The sequence below is a fragment of the Triticum aestivum genome, chromosome 1A (genome assembly GCF_018294505.1).
Source record: "Triticum aestivum cultivar Chinese Spring chromosome 1A, IWGSC CS RefSeq v2.1, whole genome shotgun sequence".
Lineage (NCBI taxonomy): Eukaryota > Viridiplantae > Streptophyta > Magnoliopsida > Poales > Poaceae > Triticum > Triticum aestivum.
Window position 1 is genome coordinate 67903579 of NC_057794.1, and position 13178 is coordinate 67916756.

Genomic DNA, 13178 nt, shown 5'->3' on the forward strand with positions numbered 1-13178 from the left:
GGGGGGAGTTGGTGAAGATCAAGAGGAACCAGACGATGTGCCCAATGATGCTGCAACGGGTGAAGCTGCTGAAGATCAAGAGGAACCAGACGATGTGCCCGATGATGATGATCTCCGCCGGGTCATTGTCGATGCAAGGACGCAATGTGGAAGTCAAAAGGAGAAGCTGAAGTTCGATCACATGTTAGAGGATCACAAAAAAGGGTTGTACCCCAATTGCGAAGATGGCAACACAAAGCTCGGTACCGTACTGGAATTGCTGCAGTGGAAGGCAGAGAATGTTGTGGCTGACAAAGGATTTGAGAACCTACTGAAAATATTGAAGAAGAAGCTTCCAAAGGATAACGAATTGCCCGACAGTACATACGCAGCAAAGAAGGTCGTATGCCCTCTAGGATTGGAGGCGGAGAAGATACATGCATGCCCTAATGACTGCATCCTCTATCGCGGTGCATACAAGGATCTGAACGCATGCCCGGTATGCGGTGCATTGCGGTATAAGATCAGACGATATGACCCTGGTGATCTTGACGGCGAGCCCCCCAGGAAGAGGGTTCCTGCGAAGGTGATGTGGTATGCTCCTATAATACCACGGTTGAAACGTCTGTTCAGAAACGAAGAGCATGCCAAGTTGATGCGATGGCACAGTGAGAACCGAAAGAAAGATGGGAAGTTGAGAGCACCCGCTGACGGGTCGCAGTGGAGAAAAATCGAGAGAAAGTACTGGGATGAGTTTGCAAAGGACCCAAGGAATGTATGGTTTGCTTTAAGCGCGGATGGCATTAATCCTTTCGGGGAGCAGAGCAGCAATCACAGCACCTGGCCCGTGACTCATTATGATGCCAGTTCTCATCCAAGGCCCTAAGCAACCCTGCAACGACATTGATGTGTACCTAAGGCCATTAGTTGAAGAAGTTTTACAGCTGTGGAATGGAAATGGTGTACGTACGTGGGATGAGCACAGACAGGAGGAATTTAACCTTAAGGCGTTGCTGTTCGTGACCATCAACGATTGGCCCGCTCTCAGTAACCTTTCAGGACAGACAAACAAAGGATACCACGCATGCACACACTGTTTAGATGACACTGAAAGTATATACCTGGACAAATGCAGGAAAAATGTGTACCTGGGCCATCGTCGATTTCTTCTGACCAACCATCAATGTCGAAAGAAAGGCAAGCATTTCAAAGGCGAGGCAGATCACCGGAAGAAGCCAGCCATGTGTACCGGTGATCACGTACTTGCTATGGTCAATGATTTACACGTAATCTTTGGAAAGGGTCCCGGTGGACTAGCTGTTCCGAATGACGTTGAGGGACACGCACCCATGTGGAAGAAGAAATCTATATTTTGGGACCTACCCTACTGGAAAGACCTAGAGGTCCGCTCTTCAATCGACGTGATGCACGTGATGAAGAACCTTTGCGTGAACCTTCTAGGCTTCTTGGGCATGTATGGGAAGACAAAAGATGCACCTGAGGCACGGGAGGACCTGCAACGTTTGCATGAAAAAGACGGCATGCCTCCGAAGCAGTATAAAGGTCCTGCCAGCTACACTCTTACGAAAGAAGAGAAATAAATCTTCTTTGAATGCCTGCTCAGTATGAAGGTCACGACTGGCTTCTCGTCGAATATAAAGGGAATAATAAATATGCCAGAGAGAAAGTTTCAGAACCTAAAGTCTCATGACTGCCACGTGATTATGATGCAACTGCTTTCGGTTGCATTGAGGGGGCTTCTACCGGAAAACGTCCAATTAGCCATTGTGAAGCTATGTGCATTCCTCAATGCAATCTCTCAGAAGGTGATCGATCCAGAAATCGTACCAAGGCTAAGGAGTGATGTGGCGCAATGTCTTGTCAGTTTCGAGCTGGTGTTCCCACCATCCTTCTTAAATGTCATGATGCACGTCCTAGTTCATCTAGTCGACGAGATTGTCATCCTGGGGCCCGTATTTCTACACCATATGTTCCCCTTTGAGAGGTTCATGGGAGTCCTAAAGAAATATGTCCGTAACCGCGCTAGGCCAGAAGGAAGCATCTCCACGGGCCATCAAACAGAGGATGTTATCGGGTTTTGTGTTGACTTCATTCCTGGCCTTAAGAAGATAGGTCTCCCTAAATCGGGGTATGAGGGGAGACTGACTGGAAAAGGCACTCTTGGAAGTGACTCAATAATGTGCAGGGACGGATATTCTTGGTCTCAAGCACACTACACAGTTCTACAGAACTCTACCTTGGTGACCCCGTATGTCGATGAACACAAGAACAGTCTGCACTCCAAACACCCGGAGCAGTGCGACGACTGGATTACATGTGAACACATCAAGACTTTCAGCAGTTGGTTGGAAACACGTCTCAGAGGTGACAACATTGTTTGTGATGAGTTGTACTTGTTGTCCAGGGGACCATCTTTGACTGTATTGACTTACAAAGGATACGAGATAAATGGGAATACATTTTACACGATCGCCCAAGATCAAAAGAGCACCAACCAAAACAACGGTGTCCGCTTTGATGCAGCAACAGAGAGCGGAAAGGACACATATTATGGTTACATAGTGGATATATGGGAACTTGACCACGGACCTGATTTTAAGGTCCCTTTGTTTAAGTGCAAATGGGTCAATCGGTCAGGCGGCGGGGTACAGGTAGACCCACAGTACGGAATGACAACAGTGGATCTGAAAAATCTTGGGTACACTGACGAACCGTTCGTCCTACCCAATGATGTGGCACATGTTATCTATGTGAAGGACATGTCTACCAAACCGAGAAAAAGAAAAGATAAGGAAGCGAATACATCATACGATGAGCCAAAGCGCCACATAGTTCTTTCAGGAAAAAGGGACATCCTGGGAGTGGACGGCAAGACAGACATGTCTGAAGATTATGAAAAGTTTCATGAAATTCCTCCCTTCAATGTCAAGGCTGACCCAAGCATCCTGATAAACGATGAAGATTATCCATGGTTACAGCGCAATAAGCAAATGACACAAGCGAAGAAAAAGTGAAGACTTTCTCCCGCAACTATTATGATGATACCATGCCAACTTTGTAACACACGAGTATGCTACCATTGTCCGTTTTATACATGCATATGCTATGTGGGTGAAATTATGATACCATGCCAACTTTCAACTTTTTCAGAGTTCATTTGAAATGCTTTAATGTCTTATGGTTCGGCCCTCGTAATACCATTATTCAAATTTTAACTATTCAAATTTGAAAACTAATGGCACTAACAAAAAGTTTATAATTTTTTCTAAAACTGGGCACTAATAGAAAGTTTATAATTTTTCTGACCTAAAAGCAAAAAGAATTAAAAAATAAAGCAAAAACCAAAAGAAAATAAATAATGCAAAAAGCAAAACAAAAAAACAGGAAAAAACTATTTTATAGTAAAGTTAATCACAAACTTGTGATTCACACAAATTTCAAAGAATTCAAATTTTAACTATTCAAATTTGAAAACTAATGGCACTAACAGAAAGTTTATAATTTTTCTAAAACTAATGGCACTAACAGAAAGTTTATAATTTTGCTGACCTAAAAGCAAAAAGAATTAAAAATGCAAAAAACAAAAGAAAATAAATAATGCAAAAAACAAAAAAAACTAGAAAAAGTAAAGTTAATCACAAACTTGTGATTCAAACAAATTTCAAAGAATTCAAATTTTAACTATTCAAATTTAAAAACTAATGGCACTAACAGAAAGTTTATAATTTTTCTAAAACTAATGGCACTAACAGAAAGTTTATAAATTTTCTCCTCGCCCCTGGCCCATGACCATTTGTCCCGGCTTGTGCCACAAACCGGGACTAAAGGGTTGGTCCTCATTGCGGGCAGAGTTTAGTCCCACCTCGCCAATCGAAGGGGGCTCACACCGGTTTATAAGCCCTTCCCTCTCTGCCTTGTTAAGCTCCTCTCAAAGTGAAAATAGATGCCCTAATAGAGAAAAGTTTAACATAAATTCATAGTGAATTTCTCTGAAATTCATAGAAATTTACTATGAATTTAGGTTGAATTTTCTCTATAAGCGCATCTATTCTCATTTTTTAGTAAGTTAATCACAAACTTGTGCTTCACACAAATTTCAAAGAATTCAAATTTTAACTATTCAAATTTGAAAACTAATGGCACTAACAGAAAGTTTATAATTTTTCTAAAACTAATGGCACTAACAGAAAGTTTATAATTTTGCTAACCTAAAAGCAAACAGAATTAAAAATTAAAGCAAAAAACAAAAGAAAATAAATAATGCAAAAAACAAATCAAAAAAACAGGAAAAAAACTATTTTTATAGTAAAGTTAATCACAAAATAAAATAAATAAAGAAACAAAGAAAACAAAAAAACTAAAAAAGTGTTTTCAAATTTGAAAACTAATGGCACTAAAAAAAAGTTTATAATTTTTCTAAAACTAAAAGCAAAAAGAATAAAAATATAAAGCAAAAAACAAAAGAAAATAAATAATGCAGAAAACAAAACAAAAAAACTGGAAAAAATAGCAATAATAAGTATTTTGTTGTAAGTAGAAACAAAATAAAATAAATAAAGCAACAAAGAAAACAAAAAAATTGTTTCAAATTTGAAAACTAATGGCATTAACAAAAAGTTTATAATTTTTCTAAAACTAAAAGCATAAAGAATTAAAAAATAACGCAAAAAACAAAAGAAAATAAAATAAATAAAGCAACAAAAAAACAAAAAAATGCCACCTACTGGGCCCCCACGGCCTGAATACGACTAGAAACCCATCCAAGGGCCAGGATTCAGGACCGCAGGAGGCCCAGTAGGCCCACAGGCATAACAGTGACAATTAGGCCGTAAGCCTGCAATGGAGAGAAGCTCGAGAGGGGTGCGACAGTGGGCTTATAAACCAGTGCGCACCCCTCTCAACTGGCGAGGTGGGACTAAACTTTCGACGCCGCAGCAGCACAAGGCCTTTGTTCCCGGTTGGTAGCACCAACCGGGACTAAAGGGGGGCATTGGTCACGGTGACCAATGCCCCCCTTTAGTCTCGGTTGGTGCTACCAACCGGGACCAAAGGCCGCCGCTTCCCGCCCTTTGGGCTGCTGAAAAGAGGCCTTTGGTCTCGGTTGGTGGCACCAACCGGGACTAATGCCCACCTTTAGTCCCGGTTGCTGCCACGAACCGGGACTAAAGGCTCTGCTATATAAGTCCACACTTAGGAAATTTTCACTCTCATCTTGCAGTTGCCGCCCCCGACGACGCCGACGCCGCCAGGCTGCCCCGACGCCGCCCACCAAGGCCCGCCCCCATCCTCGTCGCCCGCGGCCCTGCCCCGACACGCGCCGCCCCGGCCCGCCCCCGTCGCCGTCGCCCGCGCCCCTGCCTCGACACGCGCCGCCCCGGCCTGCCCCCGTCGCCGTCGCCCGCGTCCCTGCCCCGACGCGCGCCGCCTCGGCCCTCCCTCGCCGTCGCCCGCACCGGCCCCTTTCCCGACGCGCGCCGCCCCGGCCCGCCGTCGCCGTCGCCCGCGCCCCCTACCCCGAGCGCGCGCCCACTGCCCCGTCGCCATCCTCGCCGCCGAACCCGCGGTCCTCCTGGTCCGGCCGGTTCCCTCCCTAGCTAGCTAGCATTTTTTCATATATATGCTTATATACTTGTTTTATGTATATATGTTCTCTGTGTATATATATATTCATGTATATATGCAAAAGATAGTTTTTTGGAAAAATTAGGATTTTTTTTCTGTTCATAGATTTTTTTGGTGATATTAATTATTGTAAATATGCAAATGTTTGTATATTCATATGAACAATGAATTAGGCAATACTACTTCATGTATTTTTAAGAAGGAAGAAGAAGAAAAAGAATGAGAGGAAAAAGGAAATAAGAAGAGGAAGAAAGGAGAAGAAGAGGGGAGAGGAAGACGAGGAGAAATAAATAAGAAGAAGAAAAAAGAAGAAAAAGAAGAGGAGAAGAAGAAAGGAATAGAGGAGAAGAAGAGAAAAATAGAATATATATTCTATTTTCTCTTTTCTCCTCTATTCCTTTCTTCTTCTCCTCTTTTTTCTTCGACACATGGGGGGGGGGGTCGAGAACGTCGGACATTCATGAGAGAGGCGAGGAAGAAGGGGAAGAAGAGGGAGAAGAAGAGGAGAGGAAGAAGAGGAAGTCTTCTCCTCTATTCTTTCTTCTCTTCTTTTTTCTTCTTCTTCCTATATGTATTAGTTTTTTTATTTAGGTTGTTAATTAGTAGATATTAATTTTGTTCATATATGTATGGATGCATGTGATATGTATGTATGTATGTATCGGGTATGTCGTTGTCGATATACCCCCTACCCGATAACTTCGACATGAGGGGGTCGAGAGGGGGTCTAGGGTCGCCGAGGGGTCGAGGGTCGTCGAACATGAGAGGAAGAAGAGGATAAAAAAAGAAGAAGAAGAAGAAAAAAAAGAGGAGAAGAAAGAATAGAGGAGTTCTTCTCCTCTATTCTTTCTTCTCCTCTTTTTTTCTTCGTCTTCCTCTTTTTTTATCGGGAACGAGGGTCATCGAGGGTCGCCGAGCGGTAGAGGAAACCCTAAATAGCAAGTATCGTCGGTGTGAGATACATGTGGTCGTCGGTGTCGGACAGTACATCCACATCCCACAAGTGACGCGGGCTTCGACGCCCACGTCACTTGTGGAACGTGGATGTAGTGTCCGACACCGACGACCACATGTATCTCACACCCACGATACTTGCTATTTAGGGTTTCCTCTACCGCTCGGTGACCCTCGACAACCCTCGTTCCCGATAAAAAAAAGAGGAAGAAGAAGAAAAAAAGAGGAGAAGAAAGAATAGAGGAGTAAGAACTCCTCTATTCTTTCTTACTCCTCTATTCTTTCTTCTCCTCTTTTTTTCTTCTTCCTCTTCTTTTTTTATCCTTGAAGCGTTGTCGAGGCCACCTCAAACCCTAGAGAAGCAGCGTCGAGGCCACCCCAAACCCTAGAGAAGCAGCGTCGAGGCCACTAATTAATATTAGTTCTATGTTTGCCACTAATATATCCATCTGTCATGTTTGAATAATAATTGCCATGTTGTCAATATTTGTAGAAACTATGGACACTGCCCGAGACGAAGTACAAGAAGAGTTGTTGGGGGACATAATCGCCTGAGGAAGTGATGCCGTCTGCTTGTTGTTTCTCAACGACACCGATGGTCTGGAAGCAGTTGGCTATGATTATGATGGCTCCAGTGACCTAATGTCGGTGCAAGAAGGAGACCATGAGGAAGGCTCCGATGACCCAATGCCGGTTCAAGAAGGAGACCGTGATGACGTCTCCGGTGACCGAACCGAGTCCGGCCGGGTATATATATTAGTTAAGCTTCTGCCGACTAGATAATTGATGCATTCATTGTTTTGGTATGTACACATATTAATTAAGTCTTTGTTCTTTTTTCTAGCCCTCCGGATCGAGCACAACTTCGGTAAAGAGACGAGGCCCAAAGAGAAAGTTAAGCTCGGATGAAAAGTTTGAGATCATAGCAATCGCGCCCGACAGCCAACAGATTGAACCCCTCCGGACAAAGAGCGCATTTGTTGCTCAGTGCGGGGTTTTGGTTAGGGACAAGATCTCGATCAGCATCCAGCAATGGTTAAAAGCCGGCTACAGAAGACCCTGAGGTGTCTTATGTCAATGATATGCAGAAAAATGATCTTTGGACTGAGCTGAAGTCAAATTTCAGCCTACCGCCAGAGGATGATCCGGAGAAGCCAGTTAAAGAGCAATTAATCAAGTCTTTTGCTCTTAAGAGGGTGGCAGAACTATTCAGGAGGTGGAAGAAAGAGCTGAATAAGTTTGTCGAAAATAAAGAGACACCAGAATTCAAGGGCAGATATGAGAAGATCAGAGATCACTAGCCCGCATTTGTGGCCCACAAGACATCAGAAAAGAGTAAGAAGATGTCGGCGATAAACAAGCAAAATGCTGCGAAGAAGAAGCATCACCATCGCACGGGGTCAGGTGGCTACCTCGTAGCCCGGCCTAAGTGGGCCAAGACTGAGAATGATCTGGTTGATAAAGGGATCGAACCAGAGACAATTAACTGGCCAGACCGTTGCCGGACTTGGTTCTTCGGGGCTGGCGGAACCTTGGACCTTGTAACAGGGAAGTGCATTTGGATGAATGATCAAATGGACATACCAGTCAGGAAGCTTCAGCAGTATATCGAAGCAGCGCAGCAAGGGACGTTCTTTCCAGAGAGAGAGAACGACGAGCTCACAATGGCCCTCGGGAATCCTGAGCACCCTGGACGGACACGAGGCACGCCAGGCTCCATTCTGTGGAAGGTTGGGTTTCTGGACGCAGGCGGTTACAAATGCCAGGAGAGGAGGAAAAAAGTGCAGCAGACCCAAATGCAGGCGCTGCAAGCAAGGGTACAAGCGATAGAGGAACGAGAAGCAAATCGCAGCAAACGAACTGCCGAAGCTTCCCCCGAAGCTACCCCACCATCTCAGCGGAGAAGCAGCGTGGCTTCCACCGAGCTGCTTTAGCCGGAGCATGCCTTGACGGCTCCTGCCAGCTATCCCGTGGATGCTATCACGGAGTCTCAAAATTGCCACCTCATGACGCAATGGATGAATTTGATGGTCAAGGCGGCTGCTGGCTCTATTTATCCTACTGAACCCGGCGCAACTTTTCACTGCCGGCCGATTCCAGAAGGATATGCTAGGGTGATGGTGGATGAAATAATGGAGGGATTTGAGGACCTCCAACTTGACCACCCTACCGGTGAAGGGGAGACTAGGCTGGGTTCTGCTCTGAAGACTCCATGCCTATGGCGGAAGGAGCTCATCAACCTTCCGAACTGGACGCCTCCGCCTCCTCCTCCTTCGGCAAGTTAGGGCACTCCGCCTCCTACACCGCCTCCTCCTCCGGCGAGTCAGGGCACTCCGCCTCCTCCCCGCCTCCTCCTCCGGTGAGTGATGATCAGGGCACTCGACCGGCTCCTTCTCCGGCGCGTGGCGGCACTCCGCCTCCTTCTCCGCCCGCGCCGATGCACCCGAACAGCCAGCCTCCTCCTTCTCCGCCTCATCAGCAAGGGCGGAAGAGACCTGCCACCGCTCCGGCTGCTCCGGCGCGTCGTAGTCCTTCTCCTCCGCCTCGTAAGAAAGTAAAGAAGACAACCGCTCTGTCTGCTCTGCCGACGTCTAGCAGTACAGCCAGAGGTGGGAGGAAATACAGATTCGGTCCTTCTCTGAAGACTCCAGAGAAGTTACCATACGAAAGGACCCCGGAGGAGAACACCGAGATCGCACGAGAAGAAGTGAGGAACTACTTTGAAGGGGTGAAAGCAAAGAAACATCCACCTCCGGAGGAGAAGGTAGATCCGGTGAAAGCGAAGCGCACTCTGGCTGCCCTGACAAAACCACCCAAGTCTTTGCCGAAAGGAAACTATGAGCGCATTATTGGAAAGGAATTTACCAAAGCGGAGCGGTCAGGAAGTACTGTCAGTGATCAAAGGCTGAAAGAACGACGAGCTGGGAAACAAATTGCCCAGCTCGGCGAACAAGCGAAACAATCTTGCCCCCCGCTCAAGGTGCCTAGCGACATCGTCGCTAATGATCCGAGGATGGTGCATGGTTATAGCAATCTTGGGGATTACCTGCCCGACGATGTACATTATGATTTCATGGAGGTGCAGATACAAAGATACGAGTACGGGAAGCCTCTCGTCAAAGATGAAAGATCTCTATCAATGATGATGCGAAGATTGCATGATTGGTACTTGAAAATCTGCAGAGAGTCTGGGGGGAGGAGTACTTTGTATGTGAGAGTTAAAAAGGAGCATGACCTCATTGGAATTGAACTGTTGCGTGTTCCATTTGAGGAGTTCTTTCAGTTTTTCAATCAATTGGCCCTCAATAAAACAACGGTCACCAGCTACTGTCTGTAAGTAGTACTACTTCTGTCATTAAGTCTCTCTATATAGCTCAGCTCTTTCATTGCATGTATTTATAATCATCCTCACTATATTATGCAGATTGAAGATCGCCGAATTGAAGAAAAGACAAGTCGGTGATATTGGGTTCATTAACACATATCTCATAGATGCAACTGAGGTTAAATTTCATGCCGCAGATACCGAGGCCAACTTGCTACGACCGTTGGTAATAAATGAAAACAAAGATATAATACTCTTTCCTTACAACTTCAAGTGAGTGTTACTGTCTTGTCCGTATTCGGTTTCCCTTATATATTAGTCAAGGTTATAGTAATGTAATTCATGAGTTATGCATGCGTGTGCAGTTTCCACTATATTCTCCTAGAGATTAAGCTTGAGCAGGGACTAGTAACCGTCTTAGACTCAAGACGAAAAGATCCCTAGGACTATGCAGACATGACTCAAATGCTCGAGAAGTAAGTTAAATCGATCATTATCCACCATATCAGCAACTTTGTTCATTTCCTGATATATCAAGTAATTGTTTTCTTTATCTGGCAGGGTTTGGAAAAAATTCACAAAAAAAGCTCCAGGACTCCCGAAGAAGCTGCAATTTAGACACCCGAAAGTAAGTACTATAGTAGCATGTTCCGCGCATCTCCTATTGATTCAAGCGCTAGTTTCATCAATACCATTTGGCATTCTTGCTTATCAGTTTGATTGACCTCTATTTCTTGTAAAGTGGTTGTGGCAGGAACAAGGGAATGATTTCTGTGGATACTACGTTTGCGAGTCCATCCGCCACACGACCTGTGAGCGGGGCTACACTGATGAACAATATGAAGTACATAAATAACAACATTCACAATTTTATTTTATTACCATCATTTGTGTTGAGTTTCATTCATTCATATATATATATGTATTGACCCCCTTCTTCAAATTAGATGTTTCGGAAGCGGGATGAACTCCTAGCACCAGCTCGCATGCGAGCAATTCAAGAAGAATTGGCGGCATTCTTTCTTGACCACGTGCTCGCTGAAGACGGAGAATACTATGTGGACCATGAGTCTGTATGATTATATTTGTAAAAGATAATTATTGTATATATGTAGCCGGTAGTGTCGGATAGATATACGAGAACTTGTTGTTCGACCAATCTCTTGGAGAAGGAGAGGTGGTCGATATCACTTCTCTCTGTATGCATATATGTTCATGACGATCTTCTGTTTCCTTCGTTTGCTTACTAGCTAGCTAGCGTGTCTAGTCCTCTCTATACGTATGTATAGTACGTAGCGTCGACCAAGCACGGACATAAGAGAGGACACTTCTCTCTATTAATTATAGCTAGCTAACACAATATATGAAACACCTAAATTAACCCCCCAAAACCCCCCAACCCCCCTCCCCCTTTCAAAAAAAAACCCCAGCCACAGAAATGCTGACGCGTGGATGCCTATTGGTCCCGGTTGGTGCCACCAACCAGGACCAAAGGCCCTCCTGCCTGGGCTCCGCGCACAGGCCATGTGGAGGCCCATCTGTTCCGGTTCTGGATTGAACCGGGACTAAAGGGACAGGGCATTAGTACCGACTCTTTAGTCCCGGTTCAGAAACCGGGACAAAAGGCCCTTACGAACCCGGACAACAGGCCCTTTTCCTACCAGTGTAGATTGATCTTTCTTGCAATGGGAGAAGTGCTTAGCTTTGGGTTCAATCTTGCGGTGTCCTTTCCCGGTGACAGTAAGGGCAGTAAGGCACGTATTGTATTGTTGCCATCGAGGATAACAAGATGGGGTTTTCTTCATATTGCATGAGTATATCCCTCTACATCATGTTATCTGGCTTAAGGCGTTACTCTGTTTTTTAACTTAATACTCTAGAAGCATGCTAGATAGCGGTCGATGAGTGGAGTAATAGTAGTAGATGCAGGCAAGAGTCGGTCTACTTGTCTCGGACGTGATGCCTATATACATGATCATACCTAGATATTCTCATAACTATGCTCAATTCTGTCAGTTGCTCAACAGTAATTTGTTCACCCACCCTAGAATACTTATGCTCTCGAGAGAAGCCACTAGTGAAACCTATGGCCCCCGGGTCTATCTTTATCATATTGATCTCCTACTACTTAGTTATTTCCTTTGCTATTCACTTTGCCTTTATTTTACTTTGCATCTTTTATTATAAAAATACCAAAAATATTATCTTATCATATCTATTAGATCTCACTCTCGTAAGTGGTCTTATAGGGATTGACAACCCCTATTTGCGTTGGTTGCGAGGATTTATTTGTTTTGTGCAGGTACGAGGGACTCACGCGTAACCTCCTACTAGATTGATACCTTGGTTCTCAAAAATTGAGGGAAGTACTTACGCTACCTTGCTGTATCATCCATTCTCTTTGGAGAAAACCAATGCAGTGCTCAAGAGGTAGCAAGCCGCTTCCTGTCCGAGTCGCCGCGCCAAGAGTTTCTGTGCTCCAAGCATCACTGGCCTTCTTGAGTCGCGCCGTCGCCTGCCTTCGCCTCTGCTCACCACGGTGTTGGCCACTTGCAACCACGGCTGAGGCGCCATGCTTCGGCTCACCCACTTCTCCCTCAACGGCGTCGCCTTCATCGCCGCACCCAGAAACCGGTTTGCCAGGGTGCCTCTTTTTACCGGGCCCTCCTCGAGCCACTTCCGTCCGCCTCTGAGCCCTGCTACGAGCCGCTGTGACGCGCTGTGCCGCCGTGAATCGCGAGCCGCCTCGGCTTTGATCCCGCAGTACTCGCTCCTCTGCTAAAAGCTTCACCTCACGCCTAACTGCCGTGGTGCGTGGCCGCCGGCTCGTCACGCCCACTGCCCCTGCCTTGTAACCTCTCCGTGTTAAGGCGTCAAGCCGCCACCGACGAGCTGCTGGTTGTTTCTTCCACCGTGCCTTGAGCCGCCTTCGCCACAGAGCCGGTCCAGTCATATACCTCTACTACGTTACCCTGCAGTCGTTGCGCCTTTCTCCACCAACTGGACCGAGCCGCCCTGCTTCATGTCTGCGGTCGTTTCACCTCTGATCTGGGTCACCCCACCTGAGCCGCCGAGCCTGCGGCCGGCTGGCCCTCACCCCATTTCAGAGTCGCCGCTTCCGTTCCCCTCGCTCGATTTTTCCTCTGAGCCGCTGCGCTCCTGCGGGTTATTCTGTAAGTGGGCTGCTTGAAGAAAGAAAGAGTGGGACTGAGTTAAAAAAAAAAGACCCGTAACCCGGTCGGCCTTATCCTAAGCTGCCACGTGTCCGGTGCGAGCC